The 9,205-nt window shown below is 48.5% G+C and overlaps 1 pseudogene; it reads right to left on the minus strand.

Annotated features, from left to right (window-relative positions):
• Nucleotides 1–506: 506 nt before the first annotated feature.
• LOC112550089 lies at nt 507–1,326 on the minus strand (annotated as a pseudogene).
• Nucleotides 1,327–9,205: the final 7,879 nt, after the last annotated feature.

Consider the following 9,205-nt stretch of genomic DNA (forward strand, 5'->3'; position numbering starts at 1 on the left):
ATGACAGTAACATACTGCGGGATACCCACTCCCTGATTTCCTGTTTACAAAGCAGCAATACCAAATAAGTATCCCTCTCACATCATATGGGCTTCTTTTCTGGCCATGCACCCTCTGTATGACCCTCCCCTTGCTCCCTGAACTCTAGTGGTGCTGTCCTGGCCCTGCTGGAATTGGAGCACCCCTTGGTCGCAAACAACATGGGTGATGAAACAGGTTCAGAGGTCTCACTGCTGGTGACCTCCCAGAAAGAGGCAAGCCTAATGGAACTTATGTGCACTCTCCCAGGGGGACCCACTTATGAAATGGGGGCTATTTCACATGCTTAAGGACCTGATCTGTAATCATTGCATGTGTTTTCTGGAGATCCTCGTGGCACTAAGGCCAGCTCAAGAAACTGGGTTGTGTGGTCTAGGAGATGCTTTCAGAATTCAATAGTGTTGGTCATGCTTTGCATCTTCCTCTGATTAGCTGCTCAAAGGACCTCCCAGACTTTGTCTCACCAGTCATCTGTGGTGGTCGCTCACAATTACATGGCCTCCACCAAAGCCTCCACGATGCTCTCTCTGGAGTGTCACTGCCTGCGGTGGAATTCCCGTATTCTCTCTGCTCCAGTGCGAGCTGGTGTCCGTGGTTTGGATGCACATCCCCAACTTCCATTGGATACAGTAGCTAGTAACAGGAATTGAAAAACAAAATGTTCATGGTCAAAGATCTTGTGGTCCCCAACCTGTAAACAGAAGGTTAATCCCCTCAGCACATTCACCCTAATGGTAGCAAAACATTGCCTGCCATAGTGGTGCAAATGGATATAATGCTAATTTCCCAATACTTACAAGTACCCAGCTGTGGGTCCTCTTGTGTCTCTGAAACAGAAACTGGTCTTTGGGTCTCAGGAACTTCTGATGTGTCAAATGCACCTGGGGTTGCTAGCACAGTTCCATCCAAGGCATTGTCCTCCTCCTTTGTGCTCACCAGTGAAGCTATTGGGGAGACTGGTCAGGATCAATTCTTCTTGGCCATCCCCATCATCCAGCAGCTGTGAGCAGTCACCCTACACCTCCGACATGTTTCCTATTTGAGTCTCAGGACACTCTGTGGTCTCTTGGTTAGGTGTGCTCTCCATAACACCAGTCCCAAATGACCAGAGACAAGCATCATCTGCATCCTTATGAGAATGATGGACAGCTGGTCATAGAATGGTGCAATTGTGTGTGCTGCCCCAGAATGAGAGTTCTCATCCTTGGCCCAATAAAAAGAATATTTCAGGGCCTTGATCTTGATGCAGCACTGTGTCCCATCCCGGTTGTGCCTGCACACCTTCATTTGCTTGGCAAAAGCCAGTATACACTGGCTTATTCTGTTTACTTTCTAGTTCTTCAGTGAACTTTCCCTGTGATCAAATATCAATCAGCTCTTTAAGTTCTTCCCAGGTCCACTTCAGCCCATGTTTTATAGATATATCAGGCTCCTGCTCCATAGCCTGAATATTGGATTTGTTCTTTGGAGACATCGAGTTCATACACCCTCCCCTCCCCTCACTGTGCCCCTCAAGTGATCAACTGTTCTGGGGTTCTAGCTCATCTGAAAGGATGGAAAATATCTGGGTTCATACGTTGAGTCTTAGGCTGCCAGAACCCTATTTTTCACCAATGAGTGGTTGAACAATTTCTGGGTGATTCGGAGGAGGTGAAGGCTAGAACCTGAAGTACCAAGTTATGGGAGGTAGCCAGGTCACAGGAGCCTGCTATGTTCAGCAATAGAAATGTAGCATGAGTGTTAATAATGCCCTATTCCAAAACCGGGTGTGGGTCAATTATGGACCAAAGTGAGTGCAAGAGGACTTGATGGTTCTGACAACTCAATGCCTGGCATAGGTGTTGATGTGCTAATGGGAGCTATTGAAAAAAAGTGCTGTCCTCCCCACACCTATGTTTCAAACTTGGCTTATTCTGGGATGTGGTACATTTATGGGGAGATACTTCTTGGGTGTGCCTATTCAGTATCTGCACCCCCAGGCTTATGATGTGTTCCTCGGGTCCCCAGCCGCATCTGGCCCAGTCTCCATGGAAACCCTGGTGCTGTACTAGCACAGTGTGGTTGCTGCTGGGTTGTCCATGGAAACGCCCAAGCCACCTGGGCAGGAGCTTCTGGGAGATACAGTACTGTTGGAAAGAAAAAAAAAACATGGAGCAACAAAACACAACATCTCCGCCGCCTCTCCCCCACCCCACCCATTGTTGTGTACTGGCCAATTACAGTTTTGATGGTGGTCCATCCACCACCATGTATAATTCTCATGCTGTCCCCCACAACTCTGTGCCCCTCAACTGCACACAGCAGTTTAACAAGCCACTACCTACTGAGAGGTGCAGCAGCAGCAGGTGCAGCAAATGGTAAGTTTGCAATTGAGGGGGTGTGCCTTGGCACATGTTGACACATTAATATTTTGGGGTAACTTGTGTCTTTCTTATAATTGCCTTCCAGAAATGCCATGCATAGTGGATGCTGCCTGCCAGACCCGTCAACAGGTTATGCTGTATCCTGGTTAATATTTAGGTAATGTCAGACATAATTCTTGGAGAAATCTCCCATGAGAGATTTTGTTGCCTGTAGTGGGAAGGCAAAGAAGGTGGTTTTGGGAGTATGGGCCAAAATCCATCTTCTTTCTTCCTCTGTAGGACTCTTAGAAGAGCTGAGATAGAGGAAGATATTGAGGATTAGATATGATAGAAGAGAGACAATAGAAGATTATAGACAATAAAAGTAGAACAATACAAAAATACAAGGACTATAGAATAGAATAGAGTAATTAATCGACTAGAAATATAAAAGCTAGGATAAGAAATAATAGAATATAATAGGATAGGTGATGGGAAAGTTTGTTATTTATGTATCATGGCTGCTGCTTCTTATTTATTTACGTATTTATTTGTGGTTATATGTTTATTTATATAGGGAAGAAAAAGAGTATACTGCAATTTGTATTTTTATATCATTTTTATATCATAGAAAAAGATATAAAAAATGAAAATACAGGTTTTCATTTATAAAGTTCCTTCCAGGTGTGGAATATTTGGGTTTTTTTCATAGGCGGATTGGCATGGGACTCCATGGGTTTTGGGGGATGATTGTGCAGGCGATCATGGCTGCTTGGCATGGGTATACCTCTGGGCAGCAACAGCTTTAGTGCGGGGAGGGCAGCACATTTTGGGAATAAGGCAATTACTGTTTGCCAGCACCCCCTGCTGTAACTGAGTACCAAAGAGATCTGGGGGGTGGATTATGTGGCTCCCCCTGCTGTAATTTACGGTGAATTGTGTCCTGAGCATAATTTGATTTAAAGAATGTCACCTGTAAATAATGACGTATCAAACTAAAACAAGTCATTTCAATTTTAATAAACTTATTTAATTTAATGAAGATTAAACCCCATCATGTGTACAAGTGCCCACAGAATACATTAGGAATTGTAGCTCTGACTTTCTTGTATTACATAAATTTTATTCTGGTGTAATTCCATGTATTTCATAGATTACAGTACCCTGAAATGAATATAAAAAAGAGAGACAAATCGGGCTTCTTATTTTTGTATTCACTGTGACCCAGTTGTTCAGATTCTTTCAGTGCCAAGCAACTGTTCTTAAAAGGACAAAGACTGTTGGTATAGATTTTCTGAGGTTGGGTAAAGAGGTTGCCAACAAATTCTCATGCACATTATTTCTACCTAAAGGGATAGGTTTAATTTAAGTCTATTTAATTTATGGATTGGAGATTTGACTCTATAGATTTGACTGACATTTCTTGCAGAGGTACTATCCTGCTCCAGTGACACAAAGCAGCTGGAAAAAAACAGATTCACCTTGTATTTGCCTTTCATGAGAGGAACCCAGGGATAGAAGAGAGCCAATGCAGTGATTTGAATGCCATGTCCTCCCTTACCTCCATTTTAGGAAATAATCCTGGGAGAAAATATGCATGGTCAGGCACCTCTCTAACTCAGTTACAACCTTAGTTTCTGGAATGTTCCTTGAGGGCCATGGACAGAACAGCAATCTTGAGCTACCAAAGTTACATCAGTCTGGCCCTTGGTTGGCCTCAGGATCCATGTGCAATAAGTATAATATGAAGCCATTTTCACTCTACCTTCACTGAATGCTGTCAGGGGCCAAGCCAGAGATGTTGGGTCTAACTTGTATCTTTAATGGACATGAATTCATGGGTAACTATATAGTGCAAAATACAAGACCTTAAAGGAAGTTTTAAGAACAGTGCAGGTACACCTACACAAGATGTTTACTGTAGAGCTGCCTGATTAGCTCCACAATAAAGTCTCAACGTCTACATGTGTGGCCTTATTAGGCCACAGGAATTTAGTTAACTCTGGTGCAGGTTAGTACTTGAAATACCAGTAGTACCCCGTGGCAGTGCTCCTTAGTGCACCACAACACATGGGAGATGCTGATGGGGGTGGCTGAGGCACAAGGGTGCTCCAGTAAAGTGCTGCCTGCCAGTTAGTCCTGCACTGGAGCACTTTTGTGCCTTAGCCAGCCCCTCTGCAGCACGGTGACCCAGGCAGAAGCAGCCACAGGCTGGCAGACTGATCTCTGCAGCCCCCTGCAGAGTGAAAAATAGTACAGCTGAGCAGGGTTAAAATAGTATAGCTGAGCACTAGGCCAAGTGGCTGGGCTTTCCCAGCCCCAGGCTGTGCTGTGGACAAATACTGGCATTTGCAGGAACAAGTTAACCTGATCTTAATCTCAGTTATTTCACCTATTCAGGTGAAATAACTAAGATTGAGCACACTGGTTTTTTGGGTGATTTAAGCCCTTTGCATACCAATATGACTGGGCATTCTAGATCAACCTAATGCTGGTTAGGTCAATCTGAATATAAATCCTGTACCTACCCTGAGAATCTATGACTGTATCTATTTTTCTAATATGTTGTAATTTTAGCCTTAAAGCTAAGTCACAAAAAAACAGTAAGGAGGAAGAGAACCCTCCCCCACCCACTGCTTTTGTCTTAAAAGTTTTTTCAGGGACTTGAGCAGGGTGAAATATAATCTTACTTAGGCAATTAAATCTGCTTAGATGTTTAATAGGTAAATTAGGTTCTGGCTCTTACTGTCTTAGTAGGCATGACAGGTGGGAAGCATTGAATAGTTTAGATGAAATAAGAACTTGTTTCAGTTTACTTTTTTTTCTGTTAAACTTGTGTCCCCAGATTTATCTAGAGATTTGAATGTTAGAACAGTGTGTGCAGACAGGGGGAGGGCTAGTGGGGACTGGTTCCCCCCCCACCCCCCAAGCAAGGGAGTGCCCCCGGGGCAGTGTCTTGGGGTGGTGGCACTGGCCACCCCAGGGCTCCGGGCTCTTCTAAGTGGGAGGGACTGTAGGGGGTGGGACTGCCAGCAGGCACTTCTGGAGTAGCCAGAGCGCCTGATTGGCTGCAAGGGCAGCTTTGGCAAATTCAAAACATGGCCTTTAAAAGTCACGGTTTGAACCAGCTCCCAGCAGTTGGGGGCCAGGAGCAGAGTGAGGAGGGAGCCGGGCACATGTGCATCCCCACATGCATGTGTGCCCCCTTACCTCACTGGCAGCAGCAGTGGCAGCAGCAGGAGAGGCAGCACAGGGGGCAGCAGCAGCTGATCCCGCTAAGGTAAGTGGGGTAGAGGGCAGAGGGCTCCGGTGCAGCTGAGGCTGATCTGGATGGAAGCACCCCGGATCCCATTTAACTCAGCTGGCAGGGAGTCATGCTCCCAGGCTGCACATGGGCAACGCACACAAACAGTGCATGCAAACAGCCACGCTCTATAAGGGTGCACCAGTGTTTGTGCTGACATTCGTGCAAGGCAGGCATGCAGCAGTGGTCCAGAAGGGGCCTCTGACAGGCGAGAGAAGTAGACTCACAGTTCCACAGACATGGTACAGATGCAGAGCACAGCTGCTAGGGGCCCCACCCTGGTGGCACCATCTGCCCTGAGCTTATCTGTGGGGACGGCCTGGCAGGGACCCAGCGGCTGGTGGTAGGGGAGGGGTCTGGTGGTTCCCTTGCCTGTCCCTCCTGTGCCCGGCTTAGGGCCCTGGAGGAGCAGGTGAAGGAGCTCCAGGCTGAGGTGAGCAGACTGCGGGGGATCAGGGCTGCAGAGAACAAGGTTGACACCTATTTCCATTCACTGCAGGACCAGGCGTCCAGCGTACAGACCCCCCAGGAAAGATGCACAACAGAGGAGTGGCTGAAGGTACCCACCAGAACCAGGGTTGCTTGGGCTAGCATAGTGGAGGCTCCCCAGGTACAACTCAGGAACAGATACAAGGCCCTGGCAGCCCTGGAGGAGAAGGACTAAGGGGATGCCTCCAGCAGGGACAGTGCCGCTCCACGCATGACACAGATGGCGCAGAAAGGGAGCACTAGGAGGAAGAAACGCCAGGTCCTCATCATTGGGGATTCCTTCCTAAGGGAAATGGACGGTCCCATCTGTCAACCCGACCCCATGGCACGTGAGGTCTGCTACATGCCTGGGGCTCAGATTCAAGATATCACAGAGAGGATCCCAGCCTACATTCAACCCTCGGACCAGTACCCCACGGTCCTTATCCATATGGGAACAAATGACATGGCCAGGGGCAACCCAGACTGCATCATGAAGGACTTCGAGGTCTTGGGGGCCAAGCTCAAGGAGACAGGGGCACAGGTGGTATTCTCCTCTATTCTCCTGGTAAGTAGATGCAGATGGCAACACAAGGTCTGCATCGGTGAGGTTAACCAGCGGCTATGGAGCTGGTGTGGCCAGGCAGGCCTCAGGTTCCTGGACAATGACCTACACTTTCGTGCAGGGGACATGCTTGGGAGGGATGGGCTACATCTCTCCCCTAAAAGCAAGCATGTCTTTTCTTCCAGGTTGATTGATCTCATACGGCATGCTTTAAACTAGCTTCACCGGAGGATGGGGCCACAGGAGGACATGAGGACACCTCCCAGCCAAGACAGGTGACGTGCACAAGGAGTACCCAGGTAAGTGATGGGGGTCTGGATAGTCCTAAGAATCGCGGGGGGAGGGGTGCATATACCAATACAAGGCCTTAAATGCCTCTACACTAATGCTCATAGCATGGAAAATAAGCAGGAGGAACTCGCCCTCTGGATAGCTAGGACAAACCCAGACATAGTAGAGCTCACAGAAACCTGGTAGGATTCATCCCACAACTGGGTGGTAAACATTAGGGGATACAGACTATACAGGTGGGAAGGAACGGGGAGGAAAGGCGGGGGTGTGGCACTCTATGTCAAAGAGCAATACATGTCCTGAACTAACAGGATGGGGTCAAAGGAGGGGCAGGCTAAAGTGCTCTGGGGCAGAATACAGGGGGGTTCTGGGGAAAGGGACTTAACAGTGGGGGTCTACTACAGACCACCCAACCAAGGGGAAGAGCTGGACCGTGAATTCTTGGGTCAGCTTGCAGAGGCACTTAAGGCAAGGCATGTAGTCATCGTGGGTGATCTAAATTACCCAGACATCTGCTGGGAGGAGCAGTCAGTCAGATCAGACCGCTCACGAAAGTTCCTTGCTGAGATACAGGACCTCCACTTAACCAAGAGGCGCACAGTCCCACCAGGGGGAATGCCCTGCTGGACCTGGTCCTGGCCACAGGCGATGACCTGGTGAGGGGACTACAGGTTCTTGACCACCTGGGCAACAGTGATCATTGCTTACTGGAATTCACTGTCCAGTGCAGGGTGTCAAGGGCCTGCAGCAAGGCAGTAGTCCTTGACTTCAAGAGGGCCAACTTCAACGAGTTGAGGAGATTGGTAGGAGAGGCACTGGGGTCCTGGAGGGTAGGGGAACTGGGTGTCCAAGACGAGTTGTTGTTCCTTAAGGAGATGTTCCTCCGAGCCCAAGGAGTGAGAGTCCCAATGAGAATCAAAGGGGGCAAGAGTGCTCAAAAGGCCCCCTGGCTCACCAAAGGCATTCAGGAATGCTGGAAAACCAACACCCAGTGTAAGAGAGGGGCTATCACCAAAGAGGAGTGTACCACCATCGCTTGGATTTGTAAGGGGGCTGTTAGGAAAGCTAAGGCAGATACGGAACTCGGGCTAGCATCAAGAATCAAGGACAACAAAAACTCCTTTTTTAAATACATAGGGAGTATGAAGAAAGCACCAGGTAATGTGGGGGCCCTGAGGAATACGTTTGGCAATCTGGTGGTTGCACTAGAGGAAAAGGCAGACCTTTTTAACAATTTCTTTGCCTCCATTTTTTTGTGCAGGGACCAGGACTCCCCCACTGAGATTCAGGATGGACTCGGGAGAAACTCTGCCAGGCCTAGGGTCAGGGAGGACCGAGTTAGGGAACTTCTGCAAGGGCTGGATGTGTTCAAATCAGCAAGTCCAGATGCTCTCCACCCCAGGGTTCTGAGGGAATTGGCAGGGGTTATTGAGGGGCCCCTGGCACAGCTTTATGAGCACTTGTGGTGCTCTGGCCAGGTACCAGACAACTGGAAGAAGGCCAATGTGGTCCCCATTTTCAAAAAAGGGAGGAGGGAGGACCCAGGCAACTATAGGCCCATTAGTCTTACTTCGATCCTGGGGAAGCTCTTTGAGAAAATTATCCAGGAGCACATCTGGGAAGGACCAGCAGGGGGGACAATGCTCAGGGGCAACCAGCATGGGTTCATTGGGGCAGGTCCTGTCAGACCAACCTGACTGCTTTCTATGATCAGGTCACAAAATCACTGGATGCAGGTGTTGTGGTAGATGTAGTCTTTCTGGACTTCAGGAAGGCCTTTGATACTGTATCCCACCCCATTCTCATTAAAAAGCTAGGCAACTGTGGTAATGATGCCTACACAGTCAGATGGGTCACAAATTGGCTGAGGGGCCACATCCAGAGAGAGGTGGTGGACAGGTCATTTTCAACCTGGAGGGATGTGGGCAGTGGAGTCCCCCAGGGCTTGGTCCTTGGGCCCGCACTGTTCAATCTCTTTATTAGCAACTTGGAGGAGGGTGTGGAAATCACCCTGTTCAAATTTGCTCATGACACCAAGATTTGGGGTGAGGTGGGCACACTAGAGGGGAGGGACAGGATACAGCTGGACCTGGACAGGTTACAGGGGTGGGCGAATGAGAATGGGATGGGATTCAATACTGACAAGTGCAGGGCACTGCACGTGTGCAGTAAGAACCTGCAGCATACCTACAGGCT

Source organism: Alligator sinensis, unplaced genomic scaffold, assembly GCF_000455745.1.
Source record: "Alligator sinensis unplaced genomic scaffold, ASM45574v1 scaffold331_1, whole genome shotgun sequence".
Classification (NCBI taxonomy): domain Eukaryota; kingdom Metazoa; phylum Chordata; order Crocodylia; family Alligatoridae; genus Alligator; species Alligator sinensis.